The sequence below is a fragment of the Anabrus simplex genome, chromosome 2 (assembly GCF_040414725.1).
Source record: "Anabrus simplex isolate iqAnaSimp1 chromosome 2, ASM4041472v1, whole genome shotgun sequence".
Classification (NCBI taxonomy): domain Eukaryota; kingdom Metazoa; phylum Arthropoda; class Insecta; order Orthoptera; family Tettigoniidae; genus Anabrus; species Anabrus simplex.
Window position 1 is genome coordinate 730,419,784 of NC_090266.1, and position 13,473 is coordinate 730,433,256.

The 13,473-nt window shown below is 43.7% G+C and overlaps 1 protein-coding gene across 8 annotated transcripts in view; it reads left to right on the plus strand.

The window, feature by feature from the left end:
- Window positions 1–13,473, plus strand: part of Ssdp (Sequence-specific single-stranded DNA-binding protein) — an 831,184-nt gene that overhangs the window by 204,898 nt on the left and 612,813 nt on the right. The window lies entirely within an intron of this gene.

Sequence of the window (13,473 nt, forward strand, 5' to 3'; positions counted from 1 at the left end):
GGCATTTCCAGCAGACAGACGACTTTACGAGCGGTATGGTGATCGGGCTGAGGAGGGCAGGTTGGTCGCTTCGTCAAATCGCAGCCGATACCCATAGGGATGTGTCCACGGTGCAGCGCCTGTGGCGAAGATGGTTGGCGCAGGGACATGTGGCACGTGCGAGGGGTCCAGGCGCAGCCCGAGTGACGTCAGCACGCGAGGATCGGCGCATCCGCCGCCAAGCGGTGGCAGCCCCGCACGCCACGTCAACCGCCATTCTTCAGCATGTGCAAGACACCCTGGCTGTTCCAATATCGACCAGAACAATTTCCCGTCGATTGGTTGAAGGAGGCCTGCACTCCCGGCGCCCGCTCAGAAGACTACCATTGACTCCACAGCATAGACGTGCACGCCTGGCATGGTGCCGGGCTAGAGCGACTTGGATGAGGGAATGGCGGAACGTCGTGTTCTCCGATGAGTCACGCTTCTGTTCTGTCAGTGATAGTCACCGCAGACGAGTATGGCGTCGGCGTGGAGAAAGGTCAAATCCGGCAGTAACTGTGGAGCGCCCTACCGCTAGACAACGCGGCATCATGGTTTGGGGCGCTATTGCGTATGATTCCACGTCACCTCTAGTGCGTATTCAAGGCACGTTAAATGCCCACCGCTACGTACAGCATGTGCTGCGGCCGGTGGCACTCCCGTACCTTCAGGGGCTGCCCAATGCTCTGTTTCAGCAGGATAATGCCCGCCCACACACTGCTCGCATCTCCCAACAGGCTCTACGAGGTGTACAGATGCTTCCGTGGCCAGCGTACTCTCCGGATCTCTCACCAATCGAACACGTGTGGGATCTCATTGGACGCCGTTTGCAAACTCTGCCCCAGCCTCATACGGACGACCAACTGTGGCAAATGGTTGAAAGAGAATGGAGAACCATCCCTCAGGACACCATCCGCACTCTTATTGACTCTGTACCTCGACGTGTTTCTGCGTGCATCGCCGCTCGCGGTGGTCCTACATCCTACTGAGTCGATGCCGTGCGCATTGTGTAACCTGCATATCGGTTTGAAATAAACATCAATTATTCGTCCGTGCCGTCTCTGTTTTTTCCCCAACTTTCATCCCTGTCGAACCACTCCTCCTTGGTGTTGCATTGTCACTGTCAGTCAGTGTATAATACGGAGTTAATGTGGATTAGCTGTTGATTGTGGTTGCTTGGGTTTAAATTATCCGATAAACTCACAAACAATGCAATCATCCTTACCGAGAATAACATCAGTTACGTTATTTATTTGAAAGCACCAGTATCCAGTAATTGGGAGAGAGTGGGTTCGAACCCCACTGTCGGCAGCGCTGAAGATGTTTTTCCGTGGTTTCCCATTTTCATACCAGGCAAATGCTAGGACTGTACCTTAATTAAGGCCACGGCCGCTTCTTTCCCATTCCTAGGCCTTTCCTATCCCATCGTCGCCATAAGACATATGTGTCGGTGCGACGTAAAGCAAATAGCAAAAAATAAATAAATAAAAAATAATATAAATTGCATACCTAGAAGACGCTCTTACTGGAAGATGAACGTAAACTGTCTTCGGAATACTAGTATCCTTGAAGAACTGAAATTGCCTTAGGCAGAATGGAGTAAAAGAAAGACTAGATAATCAAGATTGTGCTGATTGATGGGATCGGTGTGTAAAGCCGCAAATTTTTCTTTGAGCGAAAATCTTACGAACTTTATCAAGACGAATAATGTCTAAATAAACCTTTGTTTTATGTGTATTTATGAATTACAAGAAAACTACCAGCCGTCATCAGAAAGAAGTGAAATCAGCCATTATAAAGCAAAAATACTTGCTATACGTAGTACAGTCATTAAGTTCTGAGACTGACCGCATGAAGGCGTTGTGGTGCACAATAGCTCATAGGTGGCGCCGTGGTATGGTACCATGTCATTTAGTCTCTCGTCCCTGCAAGAGACAGTTGAGTGCATGCACTGGAAGCAGACGTACGGTCGTTGTTGTGACGGTGATTTGAATGTGCCTGTCGGACCTTGACATGTCACAGTTTAAGCAACGGGCAAACAACAAGTTCTGCCAGAAATTAGGCAAAACCGCTGCCGAAACGTTTGAAATGATGCAGCAGGTTTACGGTGAGGACGCATTGAGTCGCATTGCTGTGTTTAGGTGGTACCGACGTTTTGTGCAAGAACGGGACAGTTTGGAAGGTGATGTGCGTACTGGTCGGCCACAAACAGTTCGAACGGGACGTAAGATCCTAGAAGTTGCAACGTTGGTGCGTGCTAATCGCCCCCAGTCGGTAGACGATATCGCAGTAGCAATAGGGGTCAGCCATGGTACTTGCCACAAAATTCTGACGGATGACCTCAACATGTCTCGTGCTACCCAGCACAGTATGCCACGAATCCTATCGCAAGACCAACGTGTTGATCGCATGGCAATTTGTGGTGACCTCATCAGTAGTGCTGACGATGATCCAACGTTTCTCAACCGGATAATAATTGGAGACGGAACATGGTGTTTCCTTTACGATCCGCAACTGAAACGACAATCCGCCATCTGGTAAACGCCATCATCACCACGACAGAAAAAACCATGACAAGACAGGTCAAAAGGCAAGGTAATGCTGGAACTGTTCTTTGATTCAAATGGAATTGCCACATGGATTTCTTCCCAGACGGTGCAACGGTAAGCAAAACCCGCTACAAGGAGATCCTTGGCCTTTTACGCGATGCAGTTCGTCGTAAGCGACCTGGGCTTTGGTGTACAAAGAATTGGCTGTTGCTACACGACAGCGCCCCTGCACATCGCTCTGTCCTTGTCCAAGAGGAACTTGCAAGGCAACAGGTGACTGTTTTGCCACACCCTCCGTACTCGCCTGATCTCACACCATGCGATTTTTTCTCGCCTGAAAGCACTCCTACGTGGGCTCAGATTTCAGTCGTCCGAACAGGCCATGACGGCCACAAGAGACGCCATACGGGTCCTTCCTGCCAACTGCTTTCAGCGGTGCTTCCATCAGGTATACCAGCGTTGCAAACGTGCATAACGGCCAACGATGACTATTTCGAGGGTGGATGTGGTTCTGTTTAAGTGGTTAACGGCCAACGGCGACTATTTTGAGGGTGGATGTGGTTCTGTGTAGGTGTACGCCGTGTAATGCGGCATCGTGTGCAACATACAGAGTCGTGTGGGTACCTATGATCCAGGAGTCTAGTCTCAGAACTTAATGACTTAACTACGTATATCATCATTCATCACCGAATGTCGGGACTCAAGATACGCAGTCGGATCAATGAACCAATTGAAAATGAACGGATTAGTATTTACCATTTAATGAAGGACTTCAAGCGCCGCAAATCATCTCTCATATTGAAAGTTCAAGGCCCAGAAGGACAAGAATACACAACACAACCGACTATAAATAAGGCGTTCGACTGATTTTATAGCCAACTATTTGATGCCCACGCAATCCAAGACAATGAAAATAATTTTTTGTTGACTTCAAGCCTCCACCGCTCAGAGAAGAGGATAACTCACCCTTGAAGGACCCATAACCAAAGGAAAGGTATCAAAAACGATACGTCAAGGGAAGAGCTCAAAAACACCTGGGATTGATGGAGTACCTCATGAATTTTACTCTGTCTGCTGGTCGATAATCGGAGATCTTACCTGCGTCCTGAACACTGTTCTGCAGAGGAAACAACTTTGTGAATCACATCGTCGAGGGATTGTTATATTTATAATGCTTGTCCATTTACATATTATTTTGCAGCAGCTGAAGCATCCCCCTGATGAGACCTTATTAAAATAAGATGTTAAATAATGTGAAAAGAATCTTCAACTACAGGTTGAGCCGAGAAAGGAAAGCTATTGAGTGAACTTTTGGGACGGCGGCTACTACTATCAGTGGCTATCGACCAATCAACCCTCTAACTTACGACTACAAAATATTAGCCATAATTCTCGTCAACAGATTACGACCATTATTATCCTCCGTCATACATCCTGCACAACACTGCAGAGTGCCTGGTCGAACAATTTTTTATGTTACCTGTTCGCTGCGTGATTACGTAGCGTCATCCGAACGCAGACATTCCCAGAGGTTGCTAGTGTCCTTAGACTATCAGCGTGCATTTGACAGTGTGAATCATCAGTATCTGCTAAAATGTTTAAAATGGCATGGTCTTAGTCCCACATTTCTCTATTTAATGCTATTTGTTCGGGGCGTCGACCCATGTGGATCTTTTCCCCTACTGGGACCATATTGTATGAACCTGCGTGTAATTGGAATGGTGGTAGTGTGGAATGTTGTGCGTGAGGAAAGGAAGATTAAGGACGTCATAAACACCCAGGCCGAGGATATTAATCATTACAATTAAAAACCCCTGACCCGGCCGGAAATCGATACCGGAGCCGCCGGGTGGCAGACGGACGTGTTGCCCGCTACACCGCGGAGCCGTACACATTTATCTCTTACATTCAATTTCTATACACAAACGTATCTGCAATTTTGCAAATTAGTGGCTTTCGCACTAAACCCATTCCCATTAAGAGGTCAGTAAAACAAGAATGTCCGGCTTCGATGGTGCTGTTTACCTTGGCCTTAAATGCTATCATTTGCAAGTTGCGTAAGGAAATAGGAGGAATAACACAAGGAAATACAAAGCTTGCGGTATCTGCTTACACGGATGACTTCAGTGTAATATGAACTTCAGATAACGATGTACTCCACATGCGAAAATAATGTTCTCGCACGGTTCAGTGCAGTGTCTGGGTTGTCTTTCAACTGTCATTAATCCAAGGAGACTGGGCATCATTATTTCGACTCCTGCCCCTACAAATGGCGGAAACACACAAGATACTTAGAATAGATTACGCTCGAAAGACCACTGAAATGAATCAACAACATTGGGGATCAGTTGTCAACGAAATAAAAGTCTATGCAAAACAACTTCACTGCCGAGAACTCTCTCTAATCCAAAGGATTTGGACTGTTTACACATACCTTCTATTACAATGCTGGTATGTTGCACAAGTACTGCCACTGCCTGCAACGTTTGCTAGACAGATAATATGTGCTATTTCATGGTACATTTGGCACGGAAATATCTTCCGAGTACCGATAACTACCCTGTATCTTCAGTAAACAGCTGGTGGACTTGGGTTGGTAAACGTCACTATTAAATGTCAGCACTATTCTTGAGTCGTGGAAGGAAAATAGGAATGAACCAAAGGAGCTTCCCATCTGCTTGGTTGAAACACGGGTCTACTGTGACGGACTTGCGAAATCCACCTGATCTCCGGATTGTCTGCCAGCCCTGAAGTATCTCCGTATTTATTTGCAAGAATGGTGCAATTTCACAGAAGCCAAGTTAGTACCAGAAGTACAATTAACACGTCGGATTTATGCCGATTTATTTCGTCAAACACCTCCACCACTCATGCGCTTAGTTCAACAAGTCCCTTCAAACACTGATTTTCAACAACTTTGGAAAAACATTAGTGCTCCTCATTTACCTGCTAAAGTGCGATCTACATGGTATATGGTAGTCCATACCATTGTACCAACAAAGGAACGGCTATGTCGAATACGAATGACTGATTCGGATTCCTGCTCATATTGTGCTCAAGGTGACCAATGCTTCACAGACTGACCACTTGTCCGAGGGTTCGACCGGTGTACATGCAAGCACAAGCATTTCTTCAACAGATGAACTTCACACTCAACAGACAGGACCAGTTCATAAGACCCGATTACCTCATTACCCCAAGGACAAAACATAATTCTCCACTCTGGATAATTGGGCACACTGTCCATTTTATAATGAGTACTTATGGACAGCTGGACAAGGAGCTTTACAATGCATACCTGAAGAGAACATTTTTTTTGCTAGGGGCTTTACGTCGCACCGACACAGATAGGTCTTATGGCGACGATGGGATATGAAAGGCCTAGGAGTTGGAAGGAAGCGGCCATGGCCTTAATTAAGGTACAGCCCCAGCATTTGCCTGGTGTGAAAATGGGAAACCACGGAAAACCATTTTCAGGGCTGCCGATAGTGGGATTCGAACCTACTATCTCCCGGATGCAAGCTCACAGCCGCGCGCCTCTACGCGCACGGCCAACTCGCCCGGTCTGAAGAGAACAAGATGGAAGTTTGTTGCTCCCCGAGTCTACGAAGTGTGTGAACATTATCTAACTATTTTGTGTTAAGTAGTATTTGTTGTTGGTGTTTTACGTTTGGTTTTATTACAGGAGTTGAGGAAGTGCAACATAAAATTAGAGTGTATTACATACTCTAAATTCTCAACAGAGAGAAATTAAAACAGTACAGTAAGGTCTTTGTCTAGAATACTCTGTGAAACTAGTTTTTATCACTTCGTAGGTATTTCTAATAGTTGAATGCAAATCGACAACCAGTAAAACGTATTTAGCATAGGGAAGATAATCCAGTCCGTACTGAACTTACAACATTTCTTTGTAACAATAAAAAATTGTAATTGGTCATATTTGATAAATAAATATCTTTATACCGGGCGAGTTGGCCGTGCGCGTAGAGGCGCGCGGCTGTGAGCTTGCATCCGGGAGATAGTAGGTTCGAATCCCACTATCGGCAGCCCTGAAGATGGTTTTCCGTGGTTTCCCATTTTCACACCAGGCAAATGCTGGGGCTGTACCTTAATTAAGGCCACGGCCGCTTCCTTCCAACTCCTAGGCCTTTCCTATCCCATCGTCGCCATAAGACCTATCTGTGTCGGTGCGACGTAAAGCCCCTAGCAAAAAAAAATATCTTTATATTTATATAAATACCTTACGACTGAGAGAGTCGGCTAAGCGGTTCGAGCCTTTTAGTTGTTAGCGTTCACTCGGGATATTCGGAAGATGATGGGTTCAAATCCAACTGTCGGCAACCCTGAAGAGATTTTTCCGCGTTCCCAGTCCTAGCCCATTCCTATCCCAAACTCAAAAAAGAGCTGGTGCGAAGGTAATAATAATAATAATAATAATAATAATAATAATAATAATAATAATAATAATGCCGTGTGGTCTCCGAAGTGGCCTGGTGCAGGTCTTTCGAGTTGACGCCGTATAGGCAACCTGCGCGTCTGAGGATTGGGCCCTACCTATGACGAATTTTAACGCTGAAGACGACAAACACACGTACTCAGCCCCCGAGCCATTGGAATCCCCGACCCGGCCGGGAATGCAACCCGGGACCCTCAGGACCAAAGGCCAGCACGCTAACCATTTTGCCATGAAGGTGCGACGTTATACCACTAGCAAAGAGGATCTCCTCAGTTGTATGGGGTTGTTGAGAGAGAGAGAGAGAGACGGTGTGGGGGATGGAAGAAACAGAGCTGAATTGTCTAGCAATATTGAGTTACCCCACGCACATCCGTCATAATTTGTCCGTGCTTGTCAAATTTAACAAAAATGTTTTTTTTTTTTTTTTTTTTTTTTTTTTTTTTTTTTTTTTTTTTTTTGCTAGTTGCTTTACGTCGCACCGACACAGATAGGTCTTATGGCGACGATGGGACAGGTAAGGGCTAGGAGTCGGAAAGAAGCGGCCGTGGCCTTAATTAAGGTACAGCCCCAGCATTTGCCTGGTGTAAAAATGGGAAACCACGGAAAACCATTTTCAGGGCTGCCGACAGTGGGGTTCGAACCTACTATTTCCCGAATACTGGATACTGGCCGCACTTAAGCGACTGCAGCTATCGTGCTCGGTTGTTAATATTTTAAAAAGAAATACGGCAGTTTCAACAGTTAAGTCATTGAAATAAGGTGTTTTTGTCAGTTGTATACTTATGGAAGACACGCTACTTTTTCACCCCCCTCCCCGCCAGTAATTACCTTAATTCTGTCGCACATAAAACTGGGGAAAATTCCACGTGCCTGATTTATGAGCAGGAGGAAGGAAGTATATGAATAACAGTGGCGATGATTAGTGGCCCTAAAATGTGGGCACAATAAACAATAACAGTTGTCCGTAAAGAGATAAGTAGGAATTAGCACAGTAGGTGATACTTATATATATTTATGCCAGACATTAAATATGTGTTTTATTTTAACAATTTGCTTTACGTTGCACCGACACAGATGATTCGTATGTCGACGATGGGAGAGTAAAGGGTTAAGAGTGGGAAGGAAGCGACCGTGGCCTTAGTTAAGGTTCAGCTCTTTCTCCAGTTTAAGACCACAATTGCTCAATATGTTTATCGTACTTGAAACAGCATCTAAAATATATATATGGTATTTCTTTTTCGATCACCCTATATAAATTGGACATAGGGCAGTGTTAGGATCTGGAAGAGAATGGTTCGTCTTCGCGATTGTGGTGCTGTTAATATGGACGTGTGTTCATGAGCGCTGTTTCCCGGGGAGTTTTAGGATGACTGTTGGTTAACGGCCTAGAGGATACTGCTTCTGGAATTTTTCGCTTTTAATAGAGTCGTTTAGTTTTAAAACCGGAATACATCATAAAAGGATTTCCTTTTCAGCATTAAATAAACCCGTTTCGTTCTAATTTAGAAAAGGTACAAGTCTGGAAAATTTGAGAAAATATTAGTTAATGGAATTTAGTTACACTCCTTAAAGTAGTTTCTCTTTATTTCTTTTTCGGTTTAACGTCGCACTAACACATCGCAGGTTTTTGGTGACGCAAGGATGGGAAAGGGCATTTGCACAGGGTAGGAATAGAAAGGAAGTGGCCGTGGCCTTGAGAAAAATACCATCCCGGCATTCGCCTGGAGATGATTTGGGAAAACCACGGAAAGCCATTTCATGTGTGGCCGACGGAGGATTCGAACCCACCTGTCCCCCGAGTACAGAGCTAGCAGCCTTAACTAACCGTGCCGCAACGTACCGAGCTAATCTGTTCGGTTCATTAACTGTAAAAGTAGCACAGTATGTAAAGAGTACTGCAATTGGTTATTATAATAATTAATTTCGTGTGGCTATTTCCAGCCCTTGTGAGGCAGACCCTCCGATGAGGGTGGGAGGCATCTGCCATGTGTAAGTAACTGCGTGCCATTGTGGTGGAGGATAGTGTTGTGTGTGGTGTGTGAGTTGCAGGGATGTTGGGGACAACACAAACACCCTGCCCGCGGGCCATTGGAATTAACCAATGAAGGTTAAAATTCCCGACACTGTCGGGAATCGAACCCGCGATCCTCTGAACCGGAGACCAGTACGCTGACCATACAGCCAACGAATCGGGCATTGGTTATTAGTAGGGCCCGCATTCTTATGTTAATCACCTATTCCATTCGTTTAAATTCGTTTACTTTTAGACGACAAATGGAAAATGTCGGCGAATTGTGGTTCTTTGTTTCATTTTATATATTTTTACATATGCATTCTTTCAGTTTTCAGACTAATCAAATACCTGACCAGTTTCATCTCCTAGAATTTATTTCAATTCCTAAAGTTGACTTTAAAAGTGGGATTTCTAACCCTTTGTCGGTGAAATACAGTAGGGCCGCGTGCCTCAACTGCATACAACAGCACTAATCCTTTCTCAGTTGCCTTTCATTCGTCAAGAGTTTCTAACAAACTTCTGCAGTCTTGACACGAAATCTTCTTTATTCAAGCTCTTTATCTGTGTGCAAGATCATTAGTGGCGAACAAGAAGATCCCCCAGAAGATATTTCACCCAGCTAGTTTTACCTTTTAAAATATGTACCGGTGATTTACTGCGATATTGAACGGGCCTTCTCAGCTTACAAGACAATTTTATCGATCAGCACCAAAACATCTCAATGGAAAACATGGAGAAATAATTGGTGACACGCTTGCGCATTACGATTTTTTTAAAGTTACCGTACTGTTTGTGTTACTTAATAGCGGTTTCAAGATAGATTCTGTATTAACTTTATTTAGTAGCATTTATTTGCTTTATTTTCAGGGCACGAGGGCAACTGGAAATTAGTTACAGTAATACATTGTGTAATATACTTCGGGATATAAAGTGCATGTCCGCGTCTGGTTAGCGTGATTAGCTGCCACCCCCGGAGGCCCGGGTTCGATTCCCGGCTCTGCCACGAAATTTGAAAAGTGGTACGAGGGCTGGAACGGGGTCCACTCAGCCTCGGGAGGTCAACTGAGTAGAGGTGGGTTCGATTCCCACCTCAGCCATCCTGGAAATCGTTTTCCGTGGTTTCCCACTTCTCCTCCAGGCGAATGCCGCTTCCTTCCCTCTTCCTTGCCTATCCCTTCCAATCTTCCCATCCCTCCACAAGGCCCCTGTTCAGCATAGCAGGTGAGGCCGCCTGGGCGAGGTACTAGTCATTCTCCCCAGTTGTATCACCGACCAAGAGTCTGAAGCTCCGGGACACTGCCCTTGAGGCGGTAGAGGTGGGATCCCTCGCTGTGTCCGAGGGAAAAGCCGACCCTGGAGGGTAAACAGATAAAGATCATGATGATATAAAGTGCATAACATTACCTTAAAATATTTGAAGTATTTTGATTATGCCATTACTTTGATTATTTTATAATATCAAAATCGGAAAACATTAGACGATGTATATGATCTAAACCAACAGCGATGACTGTCATAAAATATGGAAGTATTTAAAACAATTTTATTGTCTCATATCATAACCATAAGTCATACATAATAAACGGAATATACAAATATTTTTGTAAACTTAGTGCAGTAATACTATTACATATTTTATGAATATTGCATATTTAATTACATATACTTAATATTACATATTTCACTGATATTCACAACATTTTATGTAATTTCGCATGTTGACATTACATACAAATCAGGGCCTTAGTTACTAGTTACCAGCTCTGAAATAGAAAATACAGTTTTGGAATGAAAGTCTTATTTTGCATTTTCGAATATTAAAATATTAAGGCATGTTGCAAGTAAACTTTTGTAACCTTAAACAAGAGGTCATCCATTTCAGAAGCATGTTCACAAAGACTTCCTTCGCCATTAATAGGGCGATTTATTTTCATTATTGACTCTTGCACACTTGGCAGCATTATAAAAGTCATCTTTACGCTGCATTGGTCAATTTCACTTCTGTTGTAGACATCTCCGTCGCTCGTCTTGCGTTTTCCCTTAAAGAGGGACTCGGGTGATGCTATACGAGGATCCAACCAGTCGGAGGGCAAAAAAACTTACCAAACATTTAATGTAGTTGTTTAGGCGCTTGAATTGAACCATTTGAAATCAAGGCATACTTCTTTTCGGCGAAAAATAAAAAATCTCATTTTGAAGCTGAGTATTTAAGTTGGAGTTGCATCGTACGAAGATATAAAACTTATTACTACTTAAATAAAAAACGTACCTGGTATCCGAAAGGTGCTGCACATACGGCCGGTCGTGCGGCCCAGTGAAGAAAGCAGTGACAAACTACCATACCTGAAATGCCTCATTGTGCAGCCGCCATCGGTTTTTGCGGTTTCCCTATAACCGCGTAAACTCGGGTGATGCTATACGAGGATCCAACCAGTCGGAGGGCTAGACTTACCAGACATTTAGTGTAGTTGTTCTTATTGCTGCGGACTCGAATTCTGGTGCAGTCGCTCGAAGGGTATACTTGTGCAAGGTTACTTTTGCTCATTTTTAAAGAACATTTTCTTCGAACGCATTGAAGATAGAAGATTGGACATTTTACAGGTTACTTCTTTGACCTTCACACGTACATTGATGGATTACATTTTTGCCATATTTTGTGCTTGAGCTATAATATTTCGCATAAAAGCTATAATTTTTGCACATTAACTTGGATATAATATTAAAATAACAGCAATAGAACCACCTTTTGAGTTAATTTGTATATAATTTGTTACATAAACCATAAACAGATGAAGATATTTTAAAACTGCCTTCTTCTGTTCTCTAATTTATTTAAGTTTATTTTGAATATTTTTAATGGTTTTTCTTTTAAATTTGCTTTACGTCGCATCGACACAGATAGGTCTTAGAGCGACGATTGGGATAGGAAAAGGCTAGAATTGGGAAGGAAGCGACCATGGCCTTAATTAAGGTACAGTCCCAGCATTTGCCTGGTGTGAAAGTGGGGGGGGGGGAACCACTGAAAACCATCTTTAGCCGACAGTGGGGTTCGAACCCACTATCTCCCGAATGTAAGTTGATGGCTACGTGACCCAAACCCCGCAGCCACTCGCTCGGTGAATACCTTAAATAGAACCAACTTTTGAGTTAACTTCTGAGTGTTAGGGGACCTGTTAGACTTCCTCTTTGTCTAGACTAAATTCATGTGTATGCATAAGATCTAACCCTGGAATATAGCCATGAAAGACAAACATTGAACAGTGGTACGGAGTGGTTTTTCGCAGCGCTGGAATATTTATTTAGTTACATTTACGCATTTTTGGAGGCCTGAGAGATTGTAGAAGTGGAAAGCAGGGGACCAAGGTATGTTGGAAGCATTAATAGGAAATGAAACTGCTTCAGAGATCTCAGTGAAAATTGAATAACAGCGAGCCATAATTTTCTATTGGGATTGAGGCGGGAGAAGCAATTGTTTTTATTTTTATTTTTTGCTGGTATTGCACAAATATATGTAAAGTTTCTTCAATAGCTTATATTCAGGCAAATACATCGCATAGGATGTATTGTAATTGATAGTACCTACCTCCATATCCTCGCTATTAAAGACGCATGCCATAGGAACAACTGAGAAACAATACAAGTGTTTCGAGGCCCGGTCACAGGGTCTAGGCTAAATGCTACGATTTTGTGTTATTTTGTGCCCAATATAATAATTACAAAATAGAACTCATGGACCTGCCAAGACGATTGCTGCCCAGGCAGCTGGCCTACAAATATTGGGGTTTCTCGAGGTCAGCGTGCCGATTCCCGCAGCGGTAATCCTTGATTTTCTCGACCGCATTTAAACTATAACCCTAAAGTTAAAACATTTACGCTATTTTTAACTCAGACATAGAGCAATACGCCATCATGCATTCACACAGTTCGACTTCGTGCAGGTCTTTCTATTTGACGCTGTAGAGGCGACCTGCGCGTCTTTGAGTATGAGGTCCTTCCTAGGATGAATTCTAATGGTGAAGACGGCACAAACACCCAGCCCCCGAAACTAGAAGAATAAACTAATAAAACATAAAATCACCGACCTCACCGATAATCGAACCCGGTACCCCCGAACCGAAGGACAGCATGGAGCCGGACATTATTATTATTATTATTATTATTATTATTATTATTATTATTATTATTATTATTATTATTATCATCGTGTGACTAATGCTATCCTGGTGCAACCCTGTGAGGCAGACCCTCCGACGGAGGTGGGCGGCTTCTGTCATGTATGTAAAACTACCTGTTATAGCGGTCGAGGATAAGGTTGTATGTAATGTTTGTGTTAAAGGGGTGTTGGAGAGCACAAACACTCGGTCCCCGAGAGATTTCTTTCTTTCTTTCTTTCTTTCTTTCTTTCTTTCTTTCTTAATCCATTTACCCTTCAG